Source organism: Papio anubis, chromosome 16, assembly GCF_008728515.1.
Source record: "Papio anubis isolate 15944 chromosome 16, Panubis1.0, whole genome shotgun sequence".
NCBI classification, from domain to species: Eukaryota; Metazoa; Chordata; class Mammalia; order Primates; family Cercopithecidae; genus Papio; species Papio anubis.
The window spans coordinates 65,584,830-65,612,133 of NC_044991.1; the positions used below are offsets into that span (position 1 = coordinate 65,584,830).

The following is a 27,304-nucleotide window of genomic DNA, read 5'->3' on the forward strand; positions in this document are numbered from 1 at the left end:
GAGAGAAGAGTGAGGAGTGAAGGGGGAAGGACTCCTTATAAAACCATCAGATCTTGTGAGAACTCACTATCATAAGAACAGCATGGGGAAAACCGCCCCCATGATCCAATCACCTCCCACCAGCTCTCTCCCTAGACAGGTGGGGGTTATGGGGATTACAATTCAAGATGAGATTTGGGTGGGAACACAAAACCTAACCACAGTTTCGTAGTCAACTTTTATCAATGCTTTCATGGGTGTTTCAATAGGAGGTATATTTTCTCTTCTTTTCTTTTCTTTTTTTTTTTTTTTGGAGATGGAGTCTCCCTGTCACCCATGTTGAAGTGCAGTGGTGTGATCTTGGCTCACTGCAATCTCCACCTCTTGGGTTCAAGCAATTCTCCTGCCTCAGTCTCCCAAGTAGCTGGGATTACAGGTGTGTGCCACCGCATCCAGTTAATTTTTGTATTGTTAGTAGAGATGGAGTTTCACTATGTTGGCCAGGCTGGTCTCAAGCTCCTGAACTCAAGTGATCCACCAACCTGGGCCTCCGAAAGTGCTGGGATTACAGACATGAGCCACTACACCCAACCCAGAGGTATATTTTCTGATTGAGGGATACACAATGCAATATTATCTCTTACATCAATCTGATGAGTTATTTGATTCAGATCCTTCATATTACTGTGTGACCTGTGGCTTATGCTAAAACCTTGGGCCACCCTTTATCCAATGTGGTTCAGTTCATTTACCTCTGCTCAGCCGGCCTTGTGCAAAGGTGATGTCAGAGTGTGGTCCCATCTCTCCTCTCTCTACCTTCCCCTCAGGCTGTTGGTTTGGGTTAGCAGCCTAGCTCAGACAACATCAGGGCACAAGATCACTGGAACCTCTTGACAGCCCAGGTTCCTGCCATGCTGGGGCTTGAAGACAGGCTCAGGGAGTGACCTTCTCTGATTCTCCAAGCCCACCTCTGTCCTGAGTTATCATATTTCCAGGTAAAGATGTAGGCCAGACCCTTCAGGACCCTGCCACTTACTTTTAAGGATCTTACGTCCACTTGAGATCTGGGGAGTAAGGAGGGGCAGTTGAGATCTTCCTTAAGTTTTTTGCAAATATCTCTGAGTCTGCAAAGATACGCTTGCCAAGTTGCTCAAATCTGCCACATTCATTATAGATGGGATGCTCTTCCATAATTTGCTCTGCTATTTTGTTGTTGTTGTTCTTGTTGCTGCTGCTGCTGCTTACAACAAAACAGGGTAGGGTGGGGTCTCACTCTGCCATCTTTTCGTCCTCATATTTATCTCTGCCAATTGCTTCTGACTGTTGTCACATTCTGTGAAAGTTGACAGCTGGATTCTCACCAAATTGAGAGACTTTGTGTTGAATCGTCTGATTCAAAATAAATGCCATTCGTTCTGTGTATAGCTGGAACACCTCACAGGTCACTCTGAAACTGGAGTTCAGCAGGAGGCCTGTGTGCCTGCTGGTGACGACACACTAGGCAAGCGTGTTAAGATGTGGTGGAGAAAGAACACAGTGGCTTCACATCATAAGTCACAAGAAGAGAGAGATGCTCCCCGTTGTGTCTCACATGGGCGACCCTGCGTGGCTTCAGGTGAGCAGCAGCCAGGCTTTACTGGTTTAATGATGTTCTTTTTCGCTTCCTCTGCAACATCAGGGAGTTTATTGAGTTGTATATAAATACAGTGTTCTCACTGGCTATGGCAGCTTATGCCTGTAGTCCCAGCACTTTGGGAGGCTGAGGTGGTGGATCACTTGAGCCCAGAAGTCCAGGGACAGTCTGGGCAACATAGTGAGACCCCATCTCTACAAAATAATTTAAAAATTTTTTAACTTAAAAAAAATTAAAAATTAAACATAGTATTTTTTAAATGTCCCTGCTTTTCCTTTAATGTTTTACGTTTCACTTTCTCCTTTCCATTTTGTTCTTTTTATTCTGTCTTCTCATCCTGTAACAAATTTGTAAGCACCAGTACTTCTAATGTCCAGGAGGTGCTTTTATGACTCCACTTTCCCTCGAACAAGACCTTATTAGCTCTTTCGTTATAATTCTTTTATTTTATTTATTTATTTATTTATTTATTTATTTTTGAGATGGAGTCTTGCTCTGTCACCCAGGCTGGAGTGCAGTGGCGCAATCTCGACTCACTGCACCATTCTCCTGCCTCAGCCTCCAGAGTAGCTGGGACTACAGGTGCCCACCACCACACCCAGCTAATTTTTTGTATTTTTAGTAGAGACGGGGTTTCACCATGTTAGCCAGGATGCTGTCGATCTCCTGACCTCGTGATCTGCCCGCCTCAGCCTCCCAAAGTGCTGGTATTACAGGCGTGAGCCCCTGAGCCCAGCCTTTCATTATAATTCTTACTTCCTCCTCAGTCTGTCTTTTACAAAAACATCTATTTTTTTAAATTATGTGTTATTATAAAACAGGCTAGAGAGCTTAAATTTATCTGATAGTTGACCATGCAGAAAGTTGATTTTTGATATGGCTACAAGTCAGAGTGCACCCTACCCCAATTTTTCTAGTTAATTCCGAAGTCCCTTTACAAAGGAGAAACTTGAAGGTAGGTGTTTGTTCATTGTCTTTTCTTCACCTCCTTATATATAGAAGTTGGTATTAGCCCAGAGGACTCTTTTATTTATTTTAACTGGTAATTATGATGTGAAAATTATGATGTGAAACATGGTAATTATGATGTGATATGTGTATCAGTCAGGTTTCACCCAGTTATGCTGCAGGACAAACAGCCCCAAGATCTTAGCACCTTCCCACCACCATGGCCTATTTTTCACTCACATTATACATCAGCTGTCACTCTGCCCCATGCCCTCTTCATTCTGGGATCCAGGCTGCAGGTGTAGCAGGATGAACCACAGACAAAACTCCTCAGACACCAGATTAAAGAAGGAAAAGGTTTTTTTATTCAGCGGGGAGTGATGGCAGACTTGTGTCTTAAGAACTGAGCTCCCTGAAAAAGAAATACTTGGCCTTTTTAAAGGCTTACAACTTTAAGGGGTCCACATGAAAGGGTGGTAATAAATCAAACAAGCGTGGGAAACATGACTGGGGGCTACAAGCATCAGCAAACAGAACAAAAAGTTTTACAATGCTTTTTTCATACAGTGTCTGGAATTTACAGATAACACAAGTCGTTTAGGTCAGGGGTTGATGTTATTATTATTACTTTTTTTTTAACTCCTAGGGCCGGGTGGTGGTGCCAAGGTTGTCTGACTGTTTATCTTAGTTTTGTTTCTTTCTCTCTTTCCTCCTGTCTTGTGAACTAGGCAAGGTGGGGGTAGGGGGCGGCAGGAGTAGTAGTCTCCTTCTACTTCCTTATCACCCCCTTTGAGGAGAGGGATAAGGAAGTGGTCTCCTTCCTTATTACCTCCTTTGAGGAGAGGGATACAATGTAATACACTTGTGCTGAAGTTTTCCCATGAAGGATGGTAGCTACACAGGAACAGCTGTTACCTGGAACATTGACATTATCCTGGCAGAGGGAAAAGAGAAACGGCAGAACCATCCTCTTGCTCTTAAAGTTTCTGTTCAGGAGCACCAGGCCACTTCCACTCATCTTTCATTGGCTAAAGTAAATCCCATGGCTGCGCCTAATGTCAACGTCATGGGAAATGGAATCCTCCAGCAAGGATGATTTGTAGGGAAAGTCCAGTAGGAAGGACTGATATGGAGTGGCTGCAAATGTTTTAAACAAATAATGCAATCTACCAGAAGAACAAATAAGCAATCTACTATCTCTGCATTAACCCTGCACTTATTTCATTGTCCCTTGCATGTGTGTTTTTATTATGAAATATTACAGACATACAGAAAAGTGCATAAAACATCACTATATACTATAATGAATATGACTCAAAGGGCTGGTCCATACTGAGTTGAACACATCTTTTTTTCTTCTTCTTTTTGCTTTTTTTTTTTTTTTTTGAGACGGAGTCTCACTCTGTCACCCAGGCTGGAGTGCACTGGTACGATCTCGGCTCACTGCAACCTCTGCCTCCCAGGTTCAGGCGATTCTCCTGCTTCAGCCACCCAAGTAGCTGGGATTACAGGCACACACCACCACACCCAGCTAATTTTCGTATTTTTAGTAAAGAAGGGGTTTTGCCATGTTGGCCTGGCTTGTCTCGAACTCTTGACCTCAGGTGATGTGCCCGCCACGGCCTCCCAAAGTGCTGGGATTACCAGCATGAGCCACCGTGCCTGACCGAACACATCTTTTTATGTACAGAGGGTAGAACTTATTTTCTGCAAAGTGCCAGAGGATCATTACAATGATTCAAGAGGTTTGTGAGTCCAAATGATAGTTATTGTCTAGAGAATCTCAGCTGTCCTTCTGTCCCCAGGGCCTTGGCTCTGTGTATCGGAGTTGCAGATGAGCTTCCTAAGGAATGAGATGGGCTGGCAGCTACTCAACCTGGCCATGGATCACTTCCTCCCAGCATGCACCAGTGAAAAGCAATGCCTGTTCATCTCACATGCACCGTTTCCCTCCAGCTGCTCCTCTGGATTTGAGCTTGGCCTGTGTCTTCCCAGGGCAATGACATAAAGGAATTCACAAACATAATGTTGACAAGAGGCCAGACACAAAAGACCACATGCTATATGATGCCATTTATGTAACATTCAAAAATAGGCAAAACTAATCTATGTCACTAAAAGTCAGTTAGCAGTTTCCTTTGTAGGAGTGCTGACTGAATGAGAGATTGAGGGGGTGCTTCCAGGGTGCAAGTAATGTTATTTCTTGATCTGGGTGGTTACATGTTTGTGTCCATCTTGTGAAAATTCTTTGAGCTGTACAACATATGATTTGTGCATTTTTGTATATGTGTTAGATATCAAACTATTAAAAGATATATTGGGTAAAAAGTGCTCAGAAATGCTGTTTTTATAATCATTACTTACCTGTCATCTAAGAAAGTCAATGTGTGTAAATTATGAAAAGTGATTTCTGGCTGGCCGTGGTGGCTCACATCTGTAATCCCAGTGCTTTGTGGTGAGGTGGGAGGATGGCTTGAGCCCAGGAGTTTGAGGCTGCAGTGAACTATGATTGCGCTACTGCACTCCAGCCTAGGCAAACGCAGTGAGACCATCGCTATATATACATATAACAATTTCTGTTTATTGGCTGAAGTGATCTTATGACAATCATATCCAGCCGAGCCTTTGCACTAAATAGTTATATCAGTTGGGAATTAAATTCAACTGCAGGGAACCGAAAACAAACAAACAAACAAAGAAACAAATAACAGTGTCTCAGTCAAGACAGAGATTGTTTTTCTTAATGAGGAATATGAAGAAAGGTAGTCCAGAGCTAACAGGGCAGCACCAGTGGGACATCAGGTACCCAGTCTCCTTCTGGCTTTTCTCTCCGCCATCCTGAGAATGTGACCTTCTTCCTCATGCTCACAAGGGGGACGCTGTGCTCCAGTCATCATGCACGTTCCAGGAGGAAAGAAAGAGAAGATCTAAGAGAAAAATGGACAAGTTAGACAAGTCTAATCCCTTTTAAAGGGTTTTTCCAGGAGTCCACCTCTTCCTGATTCAGGCGTGGTCACTCAGCAACCTCCTACCATGCAGGCAGCTACTCCAGGACCCAGTTCCTGCAGTGCATGGCAGCCAGCAGCACCACAAGGCCAGCAGCTTCCTGCAGTGTCTTTTTTTTTGGCGATTTTGTAGCAGAGTGCCTCTAGTGAGACATCATTCTGTGAATAGCTTTCTCTCACTCCATAGAAGACAGTTTCCTGGAAAGTTCCAGAGGACAGATTTCTAGCAGATTCTACCAGCAAACACCGCAGTGGCTTCTCTGCCATCCAGGGAACCACAGCTATGCCCTCTGCAACAAAGTCTGGATCTCAGCCTTGCGAGAATGGGGGTAGAGAGTTGGGGGGAACTTTTTCTTAGTCCTGAGAATGGTGGCTGCTCTTTATTTTTTTTATTTTATTTTTCAGACAGGTGCTCTCTCTGTCACCCAGGCTGGAATGCAGTGGCACAGTCTTGGCTGCAGTCACTGCAACCTCTGCCTGCTGGGCTCAAGCGATCCTCCCACTTCAGTCTCTCAGCTAGCTGGGACTACAGGCACACACCATGCGCAGCTAATTTTATTTTTTGTAGAAATGGGGTCTTGCTATGTTGCCCAGGCTGGTCTGGAACTCCTGGGCTCAAGTGATCCTCCTGCTTCAGCTCCTAAAGTGCAGGGATTACAGGCATGAGCCACTGTGCCTGGCCTATTACTATTGTAATAGTTCTTGGTTTGCTCTTCAGAAAACTGGGGCGGGATTTTCTCTTCACCTTGAAGAGTGAATCATCTCTGGTTTAGGAATCCCAAAGTGAATTCTAACTCCTGTGAGGTCTTGGGGCATCCAGAAAAGTCACTATGAAGTGATAGGAAGATGGCGGTGGTGAAAGGCCCATCCAAGAAGGAAAGAGGAGGTACCAAGTGCTCGTGGTAGATGTGAGCTTGAATTCACCAAAGCCCAGCTGTGAGTTTCTTCAGAGAGGAAACTCCGTTGAAAGTGCAGCCTGCAGCGCCATCTTTTGGCCATGCCTGGGAATGTCACAACTGGAAGGAACACTGTAGGCAACTGGTCACCCAGGATGCTGGCGAACCCTGCAAGTTCTTAGGCACACTCTCAGAGGTACCGACTCAGCGGGTTTGGAGGATTCACATGTATATCATATCCCTCCGGGTATTCTCGTGTAAGTCGTTCAGTAATCCCCTACCTCCCCACATCTAGAAGCCCTATTTTAAAGTTGTCAACAGGCCAGGCGCAGTGGCTCACGCCTGTAATCCTAGCATTTGGGAGGCCAAGGTGGTCAGGAGTTCAAGATCAGCCTGGCCAACATGGTGAAACCCCGTCTCTACTGAAAACACAAAAATTAGCCGGGCGTGGTGGCACATGCCTGTAATCCCAGCTACTCGGGAGGCTGTGGCAGGAGAATCGCTTGAACCCAGGAGGCGGAGGTTGCAGTGAGCTGAGATCATGCCACTGTACTGCAGCCTGGGTGACCGAGTGATTCTCCATCTCAAAAAAACATAAATAAATAAATAAATAAATAAATAAAGTTGTCAACAAAAATGTGCACAAGGCTGTGATGCACTGAATAGGTCACCGTGGTGCCCCAAAACACCTAACCCAAATCTAACCATGAGGAAACATGAGTCAAACCCAAAAAGGAACTTTCTACGACGTGACTAGTCTTCACTCTTAAAAAATGTCGAGGTCATGAGATACAAAGAAAGGCTGGGGAAATATTACCGACTCAAGGAGACTCTGAGACGGGGCAAATGAATGCAAGAGATGATCAGAGATTTTGTTTTGTCATATAGGACATTGTAGGAAAATTGACAAAATCTGAATACGGTCTGATCGTTAGATAATAGTACCGTACCAATGTTAATTTCATGATTTTGATAATTTTACTATATTTGTATATTTGTACTACTTTGTACCAATTGTACTATATTTGTACAATTATAGTATAATTGTATATAGGAGAATGTCCTTGCTTTTAAAAAATGCACACTGAAGTATTAAGGGGTAAAGGGCCAACAAGTCTGCATTTGACTCACAAACAGTTCAGGGAGAAATATGTATATACATGTTTATATGTTTCTATGTGTGTACATATATGTCAATGTATATATTTGTGGTTTTTTTCTGTTTTTTGTTTTTTTGGTTTGTTTTTTTTGTTTTGTTTTGTTTTGAGACAGAGTCTCACTCTGTCACCCAGGCTGGAGTGCAATGGCGCAATCTCAGTTCACTGCAACCTCCGCCTCCCAGGTTCAGGCAGTTCTCCTGCCTCAGCCTCCTGAGTAGCTGCGACTACAGGCGCCCGCCACCACAGGTGCCCGCCACCATGCCTGGCTTATTTTATTTTATTTTATTTTATTTTTTTATTTTTAGTAGAGGCGGGGTTTTACCGTGTTAGCCAGGATGGTCTCGATCTCCTGACCTCGTGATCCACCCGCCTTGGCCTCCCAAAGTGCTGGAATTACAGGCATGAGCCACTGTGCCTGGTCCTGTTTTTTTCTTTATGTCTTTATGTGTATATTTGTAATCTTGGTGAAAGGTATTCAGGAATTCTTCGTGCTACTTTTGCAACTTTTCTAAAGTCTAAATTTATTTTTTTAATGAGAAGTTAATTTTTTCCAAGCCTCCTGAAAAATAGCGTTATAATGCCACCATTCAATTACATGGTAAGACAGTAATACCCTACCTTTCTATGGAGCCCTTGGTAGGTGCCAGGCATGTGCTAATTTGAGGTTTATCTCATTGAATCCTCACAGCAATCCTAGGAGGAGATGTTATCATTACCCCCAATTTTCAGATGACGAAACCTTCAGCTCAGAGAGGTGAAGTGACTTGCCCAGGGTAACACAGCCAGTAAGTAATGAAACTGGGTGGCTGTGCTCTCTGAATCCAGAGTAATTTAAAAAGTCCAAGTAGCAGCACGTAGGGTCCACAACACTGGATGGCAGGGTCACACTGTTCAGAGGACTGGGGGCTGCTCCCATGGCTGCAGATTGAACTCTACAACCACCTTCAAATGTGCCTGGCCCTTTGCTATGCCTCTGCTCACCCTTCTGCTGCTCCTGGCATGTCCTGCTCACTGTCTCCACCAGTCCCTCTCCTACTTCCTGTTCTGGAATAGACTATCTGTTCCCCCATGTCCCTTCCCCAAGCCCCCTACCTGGGAGAACACTCTCCCTGCTCTGTGGTTCCACAGCCCTATACCTGTCCCTTTCTCAGGGACCATCCCAGTGTTTTGTTTTGGTTTGGTTTTTTGTTTTTGTTTTTGTGTGGGTTTTTTTTTTTGTTTCGTTTTGTTTTGTTTTTGAGACAGAATCTCACTGTATTGCAAGGTTCATAGGCTGGAGTGTGGTGCAATCTCAGCTCTCACCACAACCTCTGCCTCCTGTTCAAGCAATTCTCCTGCCTCAGCCTTCCTCCCAGTAGCTGGGATTACAGGCACATGCCACCACGCCCAGCTATTTTGTATTTTAGTAGACGGTTTCATGTTGGCCAGGCTGGACTCGAACTCCTGACTTCAGATGATCCACCTGCCTCGGCCTCCCAAAGTGCTGGGATTACAGGTGTGAGCCGCTGCATCCAGCAGACTATCCCACTCTTTATCTCCTGCTGCAATTCTCCGGGCAAAGCAGAAGAGTGTAGCTGTAGCTAGCTCCAGCTGGGGACTCAGTCAGGCCTGGATCCAAAACCTGGCTTTACCCATCACTGGCTGTCTGATCTTGGGCAAGTCACTCGGCCTTTCTTAGCATCTGTGTTAGTCTGTTCTGCATTCAATACCTGAGACTGGGCAATCTGTAAAGAAAAGAGGTTTATTGCCGGGCACAGTGGCTCACGCCTGTAATCCCAGCACTTTAGGAGGCCGAGGCAGGCAGATCATGAGGTCAGGAGATCGAGACCGTCCTGGCTAACATGGTGAAACCCCATCTCTACTAAAAATACACAAAATTAGCCGGGCGTGGTGGTGGGCATCTGTAGTCCCAGCTACTTGGCAGGCTGAGGCAGGAGAATGGCATGAACCCGGGAGGCGGAGCTTGCAATGAGCTGAGATCGCGCCACTACGCTCCAGCCTGGGTGACAGAGTGAGACTCCGTCTCAAAAAAAAAAAAAGAGGTTTATTTGGCTCACAGTTCTTCAGGCTGTACAAGCACGGCACCAGCATCTGCTCAGCTTCTGGTGAGGCCTCAGAAGCTTCCAATCATAGCAGAAGGCAAAGGAAGAGCAGGTGCATCACATAGCAAGAGAGGGAGTGAAGAGAGAGAGGAGGAGGTACAGGCTCCTTTAAACAACCGGCTCTCTCGTGAACTAACAGCAAGGACTCACTCATTACCATGGGGAGGGCACCAAGCCACTTAAGAGGGATCCATCACCAATGACTCAGACACCTCCCAACAGGCTCCATGTCCAACATTAGGGATCACATTTCACCATGAGATATGGAGGGGACAAATATTCAAACCGTATCAGCATCTTTTAAGTCAAACAGAGGTATTATAACCCAATTCATTATAAAGAGTTATTGGGCATTTAATAACATCTGACAAGCAACAAGTACTTAATAAGTCTTAGCTACTATTTTTATGTCCAATCTCCATAATGACTGTTTTACATTTTTTCACAAAAATTAGTTATAAGCATGTGTTGAAGTTTTGTTTTAAGCTTGTCACAAAGCCAAGTCAGTAGTTCCCTTTTGTTATGGATATTTCAAAGGAAAAGAGAATGGTTGGATAATCATTATTAAACTGAATACAAGACAAAGAATGTGTGATAATCATCCAAGTGTTTGCATAGCTAATTTCCCCAAAGAGGTTTTAATCTTGTTAAAGTTTATCAGAAAATTGCTTAAGCATTTATCAGGAATGCTCATGTCCTCCCAGAAGGAGGTTGTGAATTGTATCACGAAAGTGTTCTATCCCAGGCTGTGATTGGGACACTCTTCTTAATCATACCCTTAAGAATTGGCAGAGCACCATGTCTCACTCCTGTAATACCAGCACTTTGCGAGGCCAAGGCAGGCAGATCACTTGAGGCCAGAAGTTCAAGACCAGCCTGGCCAACATGGTGACACCCCATCTCTACTAAAAAAGAAATACAAAAATCAGCTGGGCAAGGTGGCATGTACCTGTAATCCCAGCTACTGGGGAGGTTGAGGCATGAGAATCACTTGAACCCGGGAGGCAGAAGTTGCAGTGAGCTGAGATCGCACCACTGCACTCCAGCCTGGGTGACAGAGCGAGACTCCGTCTCAAAACAAAACAAAAGAATCATGGCCGACATTTCCTGAGCCTTCACTATGCATCTAGTCTGCAGCTGTGTCAGAGGCCTGGCTTTGAAGCAGGTTCTGGATGCATTGCATCATTGATGCCCTCCACTCCCCAACATGCTCAATTCAGTGTACGACTCTGCAGGTGTCTACAACATGCTGATGAGATGGGTGAGTGGCAGCAGTGGCCATCATGTCCCAGGCCTTTGCACAATGTGGAACACACAACACCCTCTCCATACCACCAAGATGGAAATAAACAGGTTTCTGAGAGTAGAAAGACCACCCACTGCTCTCCCAGTTTCACTGGGTATGAGTTTGTGCTATTTGGGAGAATGTGACGTGCTAGGTGCTTTGTCCGACACCATAAAGTAGGTTCCTTGTCAGGGAGATAACAAGGCACTTTGTTCTGGCCACAGAGCCTGGTAGAGCATCCAAAGGCTCATTATCAAGCGTGGATTCCTTTCCTCTGACGGACAATGAAGAATTGGATCCAAGTTGCTCATTAAGTTCCTTAGGGAGTTGTTGGACATCTTGCCACTGTATGAACAAACAGATGGACCTGGCTGCTGGCTGCAAGGATATTTTGGAAAAAGCAGGTCTGCCTACCCATTATGAAGACTAAAATATTATACTGGGATAGGGTGCATCATCTCCAAGCTGGTTTGGGGGTGAGGTCAGTGGTTCTCAAAGTGCGGTCCTCTGAACAGCAGCATCGGCATCCCCTGGAAATTTGTTTGAAAGGAGAATGAGCCCGGGTGCGGTGGCTCACACCTGTAATCCCAGCATTTTGGGAGGCCGAGGCAGGCCAAGGTCAGGAGTTCAAGACCAGCCTGGCCAACGTGGCGAAACCCTGTATGTACTAAAAGTACAAAAATTAGCAGGGCGTGGTGGCACGCGCCTATAGTCCCAGATACTCCAGAGGCTGAGGCAGAAGAATTGCTTGAACCCGGTCGGGCGTGGTGGCTTAAGCCTGTAATCCCAGCACTTTGGGAGGCCGAGACGGGTGGATCACGAGGTCACAAGATCAAGACCATCCTAGCTAACATGGTGAAACCCCGGCTCTCTACTAAAAATACAAAAAACTAGCCGGGCGCGCAGGTGGCGGCCAGGAACAGCTAATCTCGAGGCTGAGGCAGGAGAACATGGAACCCGGGAGGCGGAGCTGTAGTGAGCCGAGATCGCTGCCACTGCATCTGCTCTAGCATATGAGCAAGACTGCCTCAAAAAAAAAAAAAAAAAAAAAAAAAAAAAGAATTGCTTGAACCCGGGAGGCAGAGGTTGCAGTGAGCCGAGACCACGCCACTGCACTCTAGCCTGGGCAACAGAGCGAGACTCTGTCTCAAAAAAGAAGTCAGAATGCTTAGTCCCCATCCCAAATCCACTGAATCAGAAACTCAGGGGAGGAGCCCAACAATCTGTGCTTTCACAAGCATTGTAGGTGATTTGGATGCATACTCAAGTTTGAGTTGAACTGAATTTTTTTTTTTTTTTTTTTTGAGACACAGATCTTTCCAGTCACCCAGGCTGGAGTGAAGTGGTGGACATCAGGACCTCCTGCCTCCTGGGTCTGCTCTCAGCCTCAGCCTCCCCGAAAATTGAGATTACAGACACACACCATCACACCAGCTCATTTTTTTGTACTTTTAGTAGAGACAGAGTTTCACCATGTTGGCCAGGCTGGTCTTCTCAGGCAAACCACCCACCACGGCCTCCCAAAGTGCTAGGATTACAGGCATGAGCCGCTGCACCCGGCCCTGAGTTGAATTAAGTGGTAATATATTTTCCTCTTTTCTTCTTATTTCACTTCCTAGCATCTTCTCTTTCTCACCATCCTCTCCCATCCCTTCTCCCTCACAAACCAGCAACACCTTCTCAGAAGCCACTGGGATTTGATCTAAGCACTCAGGTGGGTTGCAACATCTTTTGAGAGATGACCAGGGTGGGAGATGATCAAGCTCCAGAACACTGTTAAATTCTCCCAGTGGAATCTCTGAAAGCAGACCTGCCTGGATGAGCTAGGAGACATCTTGACGACCATGACAGCATGTATTTCTGAGGCAGAAACAAATCCAGGCCAGAGTGTGGAGCCTGTGCTGTCCTGGGGCCAGCTTTAATTGATCATAAGAATGTTTGGGGCAAAATGGCATAGGATAAGAACAGCAGTGGGAGAAAAGGTGAAAGCCATAGGATACCACAGAGAGGCCTGGAGCAATGGAGCTATTCAGAGAAAAATACAACAAACAGCCACCGGGATGGATTTGTTAGAACACATCAGCATTGGTCGGGTGCAGCGGCTCTCGCCTGTAATCCCAGCACCTTGGGAGGCCAAGGCGGGCGGATCATCTGAGGTCAGGAGTTTGAGACCAGCCTGGCCAACACGGTGAAACCTCGTCTCTACTAAAAATACAAAAATTAGCTGAGTGTGGGGTGCACGTCTGTAGTTCCAGCTACTCAGGAGGCTGAAGCAGGAGAATCGCTTGAACCCAGGTGGCGGAGGTTGCAGTGGGCAAAGATCACACCAGAGTACTCCAGCCTGGGCGTCAACGGCAAGACTACATCTCAAAGAAAAAGAGAACATATCAGCATTTACTGAAGACTCAAACGGACTTCCTACACATCTGGGGCTGATATTCAGAGGATGTTCAAGGAAAGGGTGACTTCTGAAGGGTGGAGAACAAGGGATACTCCTATAACACATGCAAAAAGAAGATACAGCCCAACGGCTCGTTTCAATAAATATTTGCCAAGTGCCAGCAATTCGCCAGGGCACATGCTGGATTTTTAAGCAGGGTGCAGATCTGGTACCTCACTCTGGTACTGTAGTCCCTGCTAGGAAACTCTTCAGCCACATCCTCAGCCACCTCTGGGTTGACATAGACCATTCAGGATCCCAGGGCAGCTCCGGGATGCTAAAGTCCAAAGGACTGAATTGCTATGGACTGAACTTTGTACCCTCAAAAGTCACATATTGAAGCCTGATATGGTTTGGCTGTGTCCCCACCCAAATCTCACCTTGCATTATAATCCCCATGTGTCAAAGGCAGGGCCAGGTGGAGACAACTGAATCAAGGGGGTGGTTTCCTCCATACTGTTCTCGTGGTAGTCTCAGGAGATCGGATGGTTTTATAAACGTTGAGTTCCCCTGAACAAGCTCTCTTGCCTGCCACCATTAGTAAGACGTGACTTTGCTCCTTATTCACCTTTCCCCATGATTGTGAGGCCTCCCCAGCCGTGTGGGAACTGTGAATCAATTAAACCTCCTTCCTTTATAAATTACACAGTCTCAGGTATGTCTTTATTAGCAGCATGAGAACAGACTAATACAAAGCCTAACCCTCAATGTAACTGTATCTATAGATAGGGCCTTTAAGGAGGTAATTAAGGTTAAATGAGGTCATAAGGGTGGAGCCATAATCTGATAGAATTAGTGCCCTTATAAGAAGAGACACCAGGGAGGCCATTCTCTCTCTCTCCACCATAGGAGGACACAGCAAGGCAGCCATCTGCAAGCCAGGAAGAGAGCTCTCATCAGAAACTGAATCAGCCAGCACCTTGATTTTGGACTTCCTGGCCCCCAGAACTTTGAGAAAATTAACTTCTGTTGTTTAAATCACCCAATCTATGGAATTTTGTTATGGCAGCCCAAGCTGGCGAAGATACCTCCCTCTGCCCACCCACACCAAGCTGTCCCGTTGCCATGGCTATACCAGTTTAGGGCAGGGGGCAATTCAAGAGGTGGCCTCCTGCACAGTGCTAAATGGGAAGCAAAATCAAGGTCTCCTCTCTTGTTCTCAGTGTTCTCTCTAATATGCTTGCACCCTCTCCAAGTCAAAGTCCAGAGAAGGGAAATTGGGACACCCATGTGAGCCTCTTGTCATCTGCTTCTCTGTTCCCCTTCTTCTTCCTTAATCCCTTTAAAAAAAAAAAAAAAAAAAAAAAAGCATCAGGTAAAAAAACCTTTTGTGATCCCTAATTATATCTTTATTCTTTCTGACTCCAGCTAAGCCTTAATGGTAGACAAAAGTGTCTACTTCACATCCCTGAAAAATGTTATGGGAATAGATTCTCCAAGTTTGCTTACTGGTTATAAAGGAGCAATAATTAAAATTAAAAACAAAATTGAAGAACCCTGCCTTGCAAGGCTGTTGTCCTATTGCATAATCCTATTTTTGAATGGTAAAGGCTGACTGACACTGTGGTCTTCCTTGGCATTCAAATCTCCCCCTAGCCAAAAGGATGCCCACAGTATATTAGAGAAACTATGATGTTCTGGGAAAGAAAAAAGAGAAAGGCATGTTAAAATAAAAAATATATCACCCCAATTTGCATATATACATACAAATCTTCTTTTTTGTTTTTTGAGATGGAGTTTCACTCCTATTGCCCAGGCTGGAGTGCAATACTGCGATCTCAGCTCACTGGAACCTCCACCTCCCAGGTTCAAGCAATTCTCCTGCTTCAGCCTCCTGAACAGCTGAGATTACAGGCGCCCGCCACCACACCTGGCTAATTTTTGTATTTCCAGTAGAGATGAGGTTCCACCATGTTGGCCAGGCTGGTTTCAAATAAATCTTCTTTTAACCAAAAAAAAAATGGTATATCACATTTTACATACTTCCCTGCTCTGAGCTTCATTCACCTAAAATTGTATCTTCACCTTTCTCTCTTGGAACATAGGTATCTATCTTGCTGTCTACCTCTATCTCCCTAGTCCAAGTCACCAATATCTCTCACCTACACAACTGCCATAATCTTCCAACTGGTCACCCTGCTTCCACTCTTGCCGTGGTATAATCCATTCTCCAAACAGGAAAAAAAAGAAAAAAAAAATTTAAATAAAATTTGCTAATGTCAAGACTTCTGCCTCTAAATGGAAGGGAGTAGTTGACAGGCCAATGTTCCTGCTAAGAACTGGAAAGGGTGGATAAAATAGAAAACCATCGTTTTAAAGGCATCGGAGAACTCTGGAGGCAAAGGACTGGAGACATTAAAATTCCACAAAGGGGACGAGGCGTGGTAGCTGATACCTGTAATCCCAGTACTTTGGAGGTCAAGGTGAAAGGATAGCTTGAGCCTAGGATGAGTTTGAGACCAGACAGGGTCTCAACATAGCAAGACCCTGTCTCTTACAAAAATTAATAAGCAGCTGGGCACGGTGGCTCACACCTGTAATCCCAGCACTTTCGGAGGCCAAGGTGGGTGTATCACGAGGTCAGGAGTTCAAGACCAGCCTGGCCAGACAGTGAAACCCCATCTCTACTAAAAATACAATAGCCAGGCATGGTGATGAGTGCCTGTAATTCCAGCTACTTGGGAGGCTGAGGCAGATAATTGCTTGAACCCGAGAGGTGGAAGTTGCAGTGAACCGAGATCTCACCACTGCACTCCAGCCTGGGTAACAGAGCAAGACTCCATCTCAAAAAAAAGAAAAAAAAATAGCTGGGCATGTTGGTGCAAAGCTCAGCTTCCCAAGCAGCTGAGATTAAAGATAACCATTAGCATTCTTTCATATTTTTAAATTACGGTATTTATAGTTTTGGACATAATGCTATTGCACAGTTAATAAACTACACTATAGTATAAACTTAATTTTTTTACACAAGGGTCTTCACTATGTTGTCCAGGCTGGCTTTGAACTCCTGGGCTCGAGCAATCCTCTGCCTTAGCCTCTAGAGTAGCTGGGACTACAGGTGCATGTGCCACCACACCTGGCTAAAATAACTTTAATGCAGTGGGAAACCAGAAAATGTGTGCAATTCACTTTATTGCAGTGGTCTGGAACGAAGCCTCTAAAATACAGCTACATATACTTATCTGGGCTGGGATCTCCTTGAGGGCACAAACTGCCTTACTCACCTAGTATCCTTTCCTCTAGCTTAGCGTCTGGCTCCCAAGTAAATGCACAATGCTTTTTGAGCGAACAAGCCTCACTCTCCCAGCTTTCCATTCTCCTCTCAGTTCTGCTGTGGAGTCTCCCACCAGCTGCTTCCCCAGGCCCTCATACTCAGCACACAGCCCAGCAAGGGCCACGCCTCCTTGACCTAATCCTGGCTCTTGGGCCACCTTGGTCAATGGACTGCCCTTCTCAGAGTTCTTCAGGCCCTGAAGACCTGGGATGGCTCCTGCCTCACATGCAACAGTGGCAAGAGGCCCACATGATCTAATGCCAGATGAAATATGCAGACTTAGGTACTGGCCTGTATTCTACTGCTATCCCCTCCACTGTGGCAGACATCAGTCATCAGTTACAGCTTCCTCAAGTGGACCCAGATTCCTTCCCCTGGCATCTGTTCAAGCAGCCACAGCCAGTTGGCTAAAGGTGGCAAACAGAAGTCAGAGGATGGTCCTCAAAGGCCAATGCAGAAAAAGGACCTGTGATTTCTGGATCCTTCTGCAGGGAACCGACTGGTGGTGTGGTGCCTTTAAACATCAAGAACGCCTGCCCCTTAGGCCAGGCATGGTGGTTCACATCTGTAATCTCAACACTTTGGAAGGCCAAGGCGGGCGGTTTACTTGAGGTCAGGAGTTCAAGACCAGCTGACCAACAAGGCAAAACCCCGTCTCTACTAAAAATACACAAATTAGCTGGGCGTTGCAGCACATGCACATAGTCCCAGTTACTTAGGAGGCTGAGGCACAGGAAGCACTTGAACCTGGGAGGCAGAGGTTGCAGTGAGCCAAGATCACACCACTACACTCCAGCCTGGGCAACAGTGTGACTGTCTCAAAAACAAAAAACAACAAGAAAAAAAAAAAAAAAAAAGAATGCCTGGCAGACCATTAATGTGCCAAATTCATCAAGACAGGCTTACCAGCCTGATTTTTGCCCCAGCTCCAGCCAAGGTGGTTTTAACTTCAAATGGGGAGATTAACTGCACCTTTTCACCATGGCCCTTGGGACATGTGTAGATTCCTCCCTCTGTAAATCAAGAGATGAGAGTTCACACACGCACATCCTTAGATAATGTCATTGCTGCAATTTTTCTTTCTCTTAAAAACAGGTCTCACTCTGCCACCCAGGCTGGGCTGCAGTGGTGCCATCATTAACTCATTGAATCCTCAAACTCCTGGGCTCAAGCACTCCTCCTGCCTCAGCCTCCTGAGTAGCTGGGACTACAGGAGTGCACTACCGTGCCTGGCTAATTTTTGTGGAGACGGGATCTGTTGCCTAGGCTGGTTTTGATCTCCTGGCCTCAAGAAATCATCCCACCTTGGCCTCCCAAAGTGCTAGTAATACAGGCACAAGGCACCATGCCTAGCCCTTGCAATAACTGACTGTTCCTAATCTCCAAAGCCTGACTGTAAGGGAACCCCTCAGTTCCATCAACAGCAGCTGCTCCATGTTCACCCTACTCCCACTGTTACCCCATAACCTGGCTCTCAAGTTGACACCATGGATTTTACATCCCACACATGCTGACCAACTTGCCCCAGTTTGCTCAGGATCTCCCTGGGTTTAGCAATGAAAAACCCACTTTCTGGGAAACCCCTCAATCTCAGGCAAGGGATAGTTGATCTCATAAGTAGGCATTTACTTATGAGCCAGGTCATCCAGGACACTCCAGCCTTCCTGAATGACATCGGACCTGTCTCACTCCATAATCTACCCTGACTATTCTGCAATGCCCTCAATTTTCATGGGTCCTAAATGCCTAAATGTGAACCAACTACCAGCACTTGTTCACTTCCTAGTTCCAAATGTACACCTCGAACAATAACCTCTGAGTCAAGTCTCCAGAATATATGCATTAAGAATAGGAAAGGCTCAAAGAGTGAAAATCAGATCTGGCCTATGGCCCACCTTCTCCAAAGCCAGTCTTGCAGGCTCACGGGTTGTCACTGATTTAAGAGGCAGATGGAGCAATTCTGTAAGGTTTATTGAATGGGTGGGTAAAAAGTGAACGACAGCTACAAATTCAAGAATAAAGTCATTCCAGGCATGGCCAGAGGGATGCAGGGCTGGCCTTCCCTGTCCACCGTCCTCCGAGGCAGCTGAAGTCTCCCATGTCTGGACCCCGAATCTTGTGCAGATTGAACAGTGGATCCGGGGTGCTCTGAGCAGGCAGCAGGGAGCAGCTCTGGTGACGCTTCATGTGGTGGCCTCACTCTCTATTCTCTGCCCCTCTGGTGTCCATAAACACCACCAAGAGATTCTGCAACAGAGAACAAGTGAGACCAGTGATTCAAAGTTCCCATCTGCATAAGCACAGACCAGTCGGGCCTCTGGCTGTGGGTTCCAGCTCTTGGCATCAACTCACCATGGTAAGAAATATCAGCAAACCCAGATCCCAGGTCACCAACTCCATGGTCTTAGGACTTCCTTGGACTGTCCTTGAATCTAAGGCTGAGACCTAAGAGGGTAAGAAAGCATACAAGTATTTAGTCTCCAGGGCCATCTCCTCCTCCCCAAGCTGACACCACGGAGAGGGGTCCCATTCAAGCAGGGCAAAGCTCCTCATTCAGGCACACCAAATTAAAAATCCCAACAGAAAGGACACAAAAGGACAAACATCTTAGTTCTTTCATCTTTCAAACAGTTCACAATCGGGGCAAATGACCAGCTAGAGTGATCCACAGGAATACAGCTTTCCTAGTCCCACCTACAACTTTCTCCATTTATTCGACATTACTGATAGCGCCTTGAGAAACAATACGGATTTCACATTTCATGAAGCAAAGCCCGTGATTCACAATTCTCACGTGTGCCCTTCACTGCTATCTGAATTCATGCCAGCGTGGGGCCCAAAGAGAAATGCAGACTGGTTTCTGGCAGGAGGATCCCTAACATGAAAAGACAAAATGAACCCTCAGAAGTCAGCGGGTGGGTCTAGTCATCATATCACACGGGCCTACAAAGGCCCAAGCTCTGAAGGGCTGGCAGGAAAAAGGCTGCAGCATGGGAAAGCTCCAGGGTTTGAAAGGGAAGGCTGGGCCAACGCAGGGAAAACGTCTCTTAGCACTCCTACCCCTGCACTATGAATGATCGGGGCACAGGCAACCCATGGTCATTTTTGGATACAAGAACAGGGAAGGACAGAAGAGAGCCAGCAAGGGAGGGAGGCTGGTGTCAAGGGCCTGAGGAATGGCCTGAGACAGGGAGAGCAGCTGAGCTGAGCAGAGGCCTAGCCACGGCCACTGTGTGTACTTCTAAGACCCCAAAAGGAGTCAAGACACTTTCAGCATTTAAAAAATGGAAATGCTTTTGGGTTGGAAAAGGTCAGGAGCATGTGGTCCTAACATCATACACGCACACCCCGAATGAAAAACTCACTGCTAATCCAGATCACAGCATACTGCGGACACACCAGCGCTCAAGCAGGGAGGAAGGTTCCCCCAGGGAACTCACTTTACCCATCCAGATTTCTGGAGGCCCTTCCTCTGCAACAGCCACTGAAGGCATGTGAGAGACAGCCTCACAGCAGGACAGAACGGGGAACCACGGGATACCACTTTTACCTTGTTTCCCCTACATCATCCAAGCCCCAGGAATAGCATATGACTCTGTAGGATGCAAAAAAACATATTCCAGACAACAGTCTAAAAATCTCACCTTAGGGACCCATGGTCCAGCGCCCTGCTGCTATGAAGACGACACATCCCATGGAGCCTCTGCACATAGCGGACCCACCTGAAACAGACACAGAGAACACTTAACACAGGGGCTGGCAGATCATAAGCATCCCACAAATGCCACTGTCTCTATTAGTACTTACAGCCACATTATTGTCTCAGGAACAAGAAAAACGTAACTCTAGGAAGGGGTCGGCAGACTGTGAGAGAAATGGCATCTATGCTAACTGATGTGCCCGCTGTGTGCTGCTTATCAGTATACATTAAATAGACCCAGCTATCCCTTTTCTGGACACATACTCAACAGAGATCAAATCACACCTCACAAAGACATCTGCACTCCAATATTCACTGCGGCATTACTACCAATCACCAAGTTACAGAAACAATCTAAGTCACCATCAACAGATGAATGGAAAAAGAAAATGTGGCATACACACACACACACACACACACACACACACACAAAAAAAAAAAACAAAACATTCACCCATAAAAAGAAGACCCTTGGCCGGGCACGGTGGCTCACACCTGTAATCCCAGTACTTTGGGAGGCCGAAGTGGGTGGATCACCTGAGGTCAGGAGTTCAAGACCAGACTGACCAACATGGTGAAACCCTATCTCTACTAAAAATACAAAAAATTAGCCGGGCGTGGTGGCACATACCTGTAATCCCAGCTACTCAGGAGGCTGAGGCAGGAGAATCACTTGAACCTGGGAGGCAGAGGTTGCAGTGAGCTGAGATTGTGCCACTGCACTCCAGCCTGGGCTACAAGAGCAAAACTCCAGTTCAGAAAAAAAAAAAAAAAAAGAAGGTGACGACGACGACCCTGGGCTAGGCATGGTGGCCCATGCCTATAATCCCAGCACTTTTGGAGGCCAAGGCAGAAGGATGGTTTGAGCCCAGGAGTTGGAGACCAGCCTGGGCAACATCGTGAAACCCCATCTGTAAAAAAAATACAAAAATTAACCAGGCATGGTGGCATGTACCTGCAGTCCCATCTACCCAGGGGGATGAGGTGGGAGGGTCACTTAAGCCCAGGTAACAGAGGGAGACCCGGTCTCAAAAAAAAAAAAAAAAGAGAGAGAGAGAGAGAGAAAGATCCTGTCATTTGCCACAACATGGATGGACCTGGAGGATACTATGTTAAACGAAATAAACTAGACACAGACAAACAGTGCATATCTCACTTATGTGTGCAATGTTAAAAAAAAAAAATTAAAAAAAGGTCAAGCATACACAGATAGAGAATAAAATGGCGATTACCATGGGCAGGAGCTGGAGGAAATAAGGAGATGTAGGTCAAAGGACACCAAGTAGCAGATACACAGGATGAGTAAGTTTAGATGGCTCATGCACAACATAAGAGATTTCTGTTAAGTAGATTTCAGCTGCTCCTCACACACACTAAAAACGGTGACTATGTGAGATGACAGATATGTTCATCGGCTTCACCACAGTAACCACCGTGCTATCTATATCCGTCCCATTATTCTATAACATCATGTTGTAAACTTCAAACATAGACAATAAAAATTTTAACAATTTTATTAGGGTTGGGTGTGGTGGCTCCCGCCTGTAATCTCAACACTTTGGGAGGCTGAGGCAAGTGGATCACATGAGACCAGCCTGGCCAACATAGTGAAACCCTATCTCTACTAAAAATACAAAAATTAGCTGGGCATGGTGGTGTACATCTTTAATCCCAGCTACTCGGGAGACTGAAGCGCAAGAATCACTGAACCCGGGAGGCAGAGGTTGCAGTGAGCTGTGTTTGCACCACTGCACTCCAGCCTGGGCAACAGAGCGAGACTCTGTCTTAAAAATAAAAATTAAAAACAAAAGGATGCCGAGGCCAGAAGGCTTTTGGAGCAGGCTATGTCTGGCAGTGATCAGCACAGACCTGGGATGGGTAACGAACAGGTGGGGTGGGAGAGCCCCACGCCCACCATCTAGTGTGTAAGAGCTGTGTTCACACATCTGACTATACCGCACATTGTCTCCCTCAATTACTACTCCAGTCCTTGCCACTGTAATCTAAGGCCAGAGGGAAAATCCACCCCTGGTGGACCACGGACGCTGCTCACGGCCAGGACTGAAGGTGGACTGTAACAGCTGGCTTGCTCTAGGACATTTTTAACCCCAGCACTGCTCAATGGGATAAGCCTTGTCACCTTACAACAATGTGTCTTCTCATTTACTTTGTGTCCAGGTGCAACATGTCAGTTACCAGGCATGACGTGAAACAAGACAGAGGCACTGCCCTGAGGAAGCTCACAGCAGAGGGGGCATGAGAAGCAAACCAAGAATCCCCAGACAGTGTGACCAGTGCTGACACGTGGGAAGGAGTGTGATGGGGAGGCAGAGAGAGCTTCTGCGTGTAGCTCTAGGAAGGGGTAACCACTATTGTGGCTCCAAAACCAGCTCAGAGACATAAACTCAGTGAGGCAGGTCTCTGCTTCACCGTCCTTTCCTTTAGCCTCTGAGTACCCTCCACCATGCTGGGCACAAGGGGCACTCAATGAACCATACAGCACCAGTGTATGGTAGATGGACATAACAATGGCTTCTTAGGAAACGAAGGTTGCCATGTGGAGGTTACTGGGAGAAGGTGCTATATAATCTGCATGCTTTTTACAAGCAGATGAGGTGCACCCATCCAGCCCACCACCACTAGACTGCCAACTGCCCTCGAAGTTCCCCCAAATAAACCCTGTTTCCTTCACTGGCTCCAGGTCTCTTCTCCGGCCTGTTGAACCTGGTGCCATCCCTAATGAGGAAACAGGGGTCTGGCACGACAACCAGGAACCAGGAGGTAACATCACTGATGAGAATAAAGACATGTACGAAAGCTCCAGAGTTTGGAAGGGACAGGAGTGGACCCTCCAAACACGGGGAAGTGCTTTCATTGATTCCTCTCCCTGCACTATCAATGACCAGGGCACAGGCAGCCCACGATCACTTTCGAATACAGGGGGCAAAACAGGGCAGTGAGTGAGCTGAGAGGGGAGGCATTGCCAGCAGCTTAGGAAGAACCCAAACTAAGAGACCTGGAAACAAGTCAGTGACCAGATTCGCAGCCTAGAATTGCAGCAGCTGCTTCTGATTCTCAAAGATTTCTAACATGCTTTCATTTCTCAAACTTGAGCATGAGTAAGAATCACCTGGAGAGCATGTTAAGCCAGATTGCTGGCTCCAGCCCCAAAACTTCTGATGTAGTAGGTCGGGACAGGGCTAAGCACTTGCACTTCTTACAAGTTCCCAAGTAATAGGAATGGTGCCTGGTTCTGGGACCACAGTTTGAGAACCACTACTCCAATGCTTCCCTCATAAGATAATGAGAGGGAAGATCAACTCTGGGTGAAACGTTGAGAATTCACTGGCTTAGGAAGTTAGGATTGTGTGATACTACTATCCATACATCGGCCAGGCATGGGCTTACTATCCATAATCCCAGCACTTTGGGAAGAAAAGGTGGAAGGATTGCTTGAGCCCAGGAATTCAAAACAAGCCCGAGCAACATGGTGAGACTCCGCCTCTACAGAAAAATTTTAAAAATTAGCTGGGTGCAGCAGCATGTACCTGTGGTCCCAGCGACTCGGGAAGCTGAGGTGGAGGATCACTTGAGCCCAGGTCGAGGCTGCAGTGAGCCATCACTGCACCACTGCACTCCAGGCTGGGTGACAGTGAGACCCTGTCTCAAAAAAAAAAAAAAAAAAAAAATCCATAAATCACTTGATAACAAAGATTGCCAAATCGAGAAAACCACTAGTTAATTGCCTGCCTCCAAAATGCAGTACTCCTCCCACTTCAACAAACTAGGCCAATCCACACTAGGATGACTCAGAGCCCAAGGGGAGCTCTGTAACCCCACCGTGCTTCACACAGTGGAGTGGCAGAGGAGGAAAAGAGGGTGTCACATGTCCCTGTGGGCCTCAGTGGAGGAGCAAGCAATGGGAAGCAGCCTCTGCCTCCCCTCTAGTGACCTCAAAGCCTTCGTCCTTGCAGCCTGAACACCAGTGCATTCTCTAGAGAAGCACCCAAGATTCATACCTTACAAGCACCACAGTTCAGCCTCTTCTTGAAGAAATGTCACCTGGGGCCACTGGGCCCACAGGACAGAGGTCAGCTGACAATCCTGCAATGACAAGAAGCCACACACATCACTTCTTATAACACATCCCACTATCCAACATGTTCAACAGGAAAAAGCGACCTCTCAATTAGGGTGGGGTAGGCTAGAAGGCGGCTGCATCAGTGACTTCCACTTGGTCCTCCCTCTCTAGCTTTATTCCTGATCTTACAACTCCACCCATTCCTCCAGCCAACCTGAGAACCAGTCACCCTCAGGGGAGCCCTGAAGGCCAGCACAAAAGGCAGAGGAATTAAGAGCTGGAACGGTGGCTAGTGAGGGACACCAATGCACACCTCAGAGGGGCAAGAAAGCAGGCGAAACTCTTGGGTGGGAAGTGAGGGAAGTGTTTTGCCTCTCAGAACACAGCTATGCTGCCCTTGCAGCAATGAACACTTTCTCTTTCTTATGACAAACCCTTCAGGACCCCCTATTCCAGGCCAATGACATGTAAAGATGTAAAGATGTTACCCTATCCTGTCCCCAAGTTACACACATACACACGGTCAGCCCTGCTCACCCCAACCTCAAAGTCTCCCTCATGTTGTCCCCTCTTCCCTGGTACATGTGCTCCTCACCTCCCCTCCTATTCAAGTGCTATAGAAACCACCTTCAGGAAGTTACTTCATGGAAATTCTGTGGATATCACTGTACATGCCAATATTGCACTCATTCAAAACTGTGCTATCCACCACGATGCACCACAACTCACTATACATCACATTCCCTTCCCATGAACCGGACTGATGCTCTACAACCCAGATCCACCCCTCAATACACAGAGCCTGGTTTCTGCAAAGAGAGGTCAAGCTGAGAAAGACCTAAGCATGATGTCCCCCAGCACTGACTCTCATGTGGCAGCCAAGAAAGCACCAGACTCCTCAAGGGCTGGCAGGAGAAAAACAGGAGTGTGTGAAAGCTTTAGGGTTCGGATGGGATAGGGCGGACCCTCCAAACACGGGGACAACTTCTTCCGGTGTTCCTCTCCCTGCACTATCAATGACCTAGGCACAGGCAGCCCATGATCACTTTCGGATGCAGGAGCAGAAAAGGACACAAGGAGAGTCAGGAAGAGTAGGAGGATGGCACCAGGGCCTGTGGGATGACCCAAGTTAGGGACAGTACAAGACTCCTGCAGCTGCCATCTGTCCTGCAAAATCCCATAAAACCTAACCACCAAAGGGAATCAAAGGGGAGACACCTCTGACAAAAGCCCTGGAAAAATCTGGGGACTAGAGAGCAGGATCATGAGGTCACATCCGTAAAAATCAATTCTGCCCTACCTTTGTTTTCTGTATCAGGAAATTGAGATTCAAAACAGGTCAGATGGCCCTTTGCTGGTATCTGGGAACTTGGCTCTAGAGATGTTCCCAGTCAACAGTTTACTGATCAGAGCTGTTCACTGGACACAGTCTCTCTACGCAAATAACGTGGTACAGGCGCCTGTTTTCCTCCTGGAAGTCTGGAATTCTGGTGCATGCTAGGCCGATGGTGTCTACATAACCAGCTCCCAGTAAAAACCCCGGGCATGGAGTCCCTACTGGGCTTCCCTGGGCAGAAACACTGCACACAGGCCGAAAGCATTTTCACTGCTGAGGGGAGAGTGGGTTCCATGTATTTCTGAGGGAGGGAGAGAGCATGAGGAAGCCGGCACAGGGATTCCTCCAGACTCAATCTGCATCATTTTTCCTCAGTCATTTGGCTGTGGACCCCTACAATGTCGCTAGGATAAATCTAAACCATTGATTACAACTGGAAAGAAAATGGTCAGAGCCAGGTGGTGGCAGAGGAAGAACTAACGGCCAGATACAGACGGCCCTTAATCCAGCCATTTTCCATTATGACTTGCTGCTGATGCACTGCAGGAAAAAGCCCCAGCACTCGCCCCGGGCAGGTCCCTGCAGGGGCCTCCTCCTCCACAGCCCCTGAAGGCACAGGAGGGCCAGCTGCAATCCAGGTTTCCCAGGGAAGAGGAGTCTGGATCTGGGAATCCATGGGATGCGGCCCCTCTTCTCATCCTCACCTCTCCCTACATCACCACTAAAGCACCAGAAATAAGGGAACGTGACTTTATAGGGTGCAAAAAGCCAAAGTTCCAGAGATGGACCCGAAACCTTACCTTGGGCCCTGCGGTCTGCCACTCTCCTGCGTCCCAACACCTCTCACCAAGCCTCTCTACACAGTGTTGCGAAAATGCTGACTAAACTGTTTTCACCTGAATAGCCGGAACGAAACAGCAGCTCATCTCTAAGAAAGGGGGCTGGAGAACTTCTAAGGCAGGGATGACAACCGCTTCATCTGTCAGGCCAACTGTTACGAAGTTCAAGAGGATGCTGGGACCGTGATGTTCTTGGGACTGACTGTGCTATTTCTCCAGCAGCGTCTGGTGAGCACCGAGGAGGTTGTGGGGAAGCCGTGTGGAGGCTGCTGCCATAAATCCCTCAGTGATATTCTCCCCTGCCTGTCTCTGGTCCTTGATTCCTTTCCCCACAAGCTGGGGCGAAAATCCTCCCCAGTGGCCATATAAGGTCAAGGCCAACAGAACTGAGTCACCTCAGAATCCTCTGAAGGGGAAATCTGCTCCCACCAATCCCATGTAGGTGCTGACTCAGTATTTTTCTCCAACACCACAAAATGCAATGAACCCATCTCCTAACAATGGAGGGACTCTCCCTTTCTTGTTGTTCTTTCTTGAGACAGGGTCTCACCCTGTTGCCCAGGCTGAGTGCAGTGGCACGCCTATGGCTCACTGCCGCCTTGACCTCCTGGGCTCAAGAGAGCCTC

The 27,304-nt window shown here is 46.9% G+C and overlaps 1 long non-coding RNA gene and 3 other non-coding genes across 4 annotated transcripts; all 4 read right to left on the reverse strand.

Annotated features, from left to right (window-relative positions):
* Positions 1-18,676: 18,676 nt before the first annotated feature.
* On the reverse strand, positions 18,677-26,633 carry LOC103888022. The gene is made up of 4 exons (XR_652351.4): positions 24,442-26,633; positions 20,367-20,444; positions 19,075-19,167; positions 18,677-18,969 (listed from the first exon to the last, which is right to left on the reverse strand). It is a non-coding gene; the product is annotated as an uncharacterized LOC103888022 (long non-coding RNA).
* LOC116270871 lies at positions 19,712-19,839 on the reverse strand. Its single transcript, XR_004179176.1, has one exon. It is a non-coding gene; the product is annotated as a small nucleolar RNA SNORA71 (small nucleolar RNA).
* On the reverse strand, positions 23,231-23,364 carry LOC116270865. Its single transcript, XR_004179170.1, has one exon. It is a non-coding gene; the product is annotated as a small nucleolar RNA SNORA71 (small nucleolar RNA).
* On the reverse strand, positions 25,430-25,563 carry LOC116270869. Its single transcript, XR_004179174.1, has one exon. It is a non-coding gene; the product is annotated as a small nucleolar RNA SNORA71 (small nucleolar RNA).
* Positions 26,634-27,304: the final 671 nt, after the last annotated feature.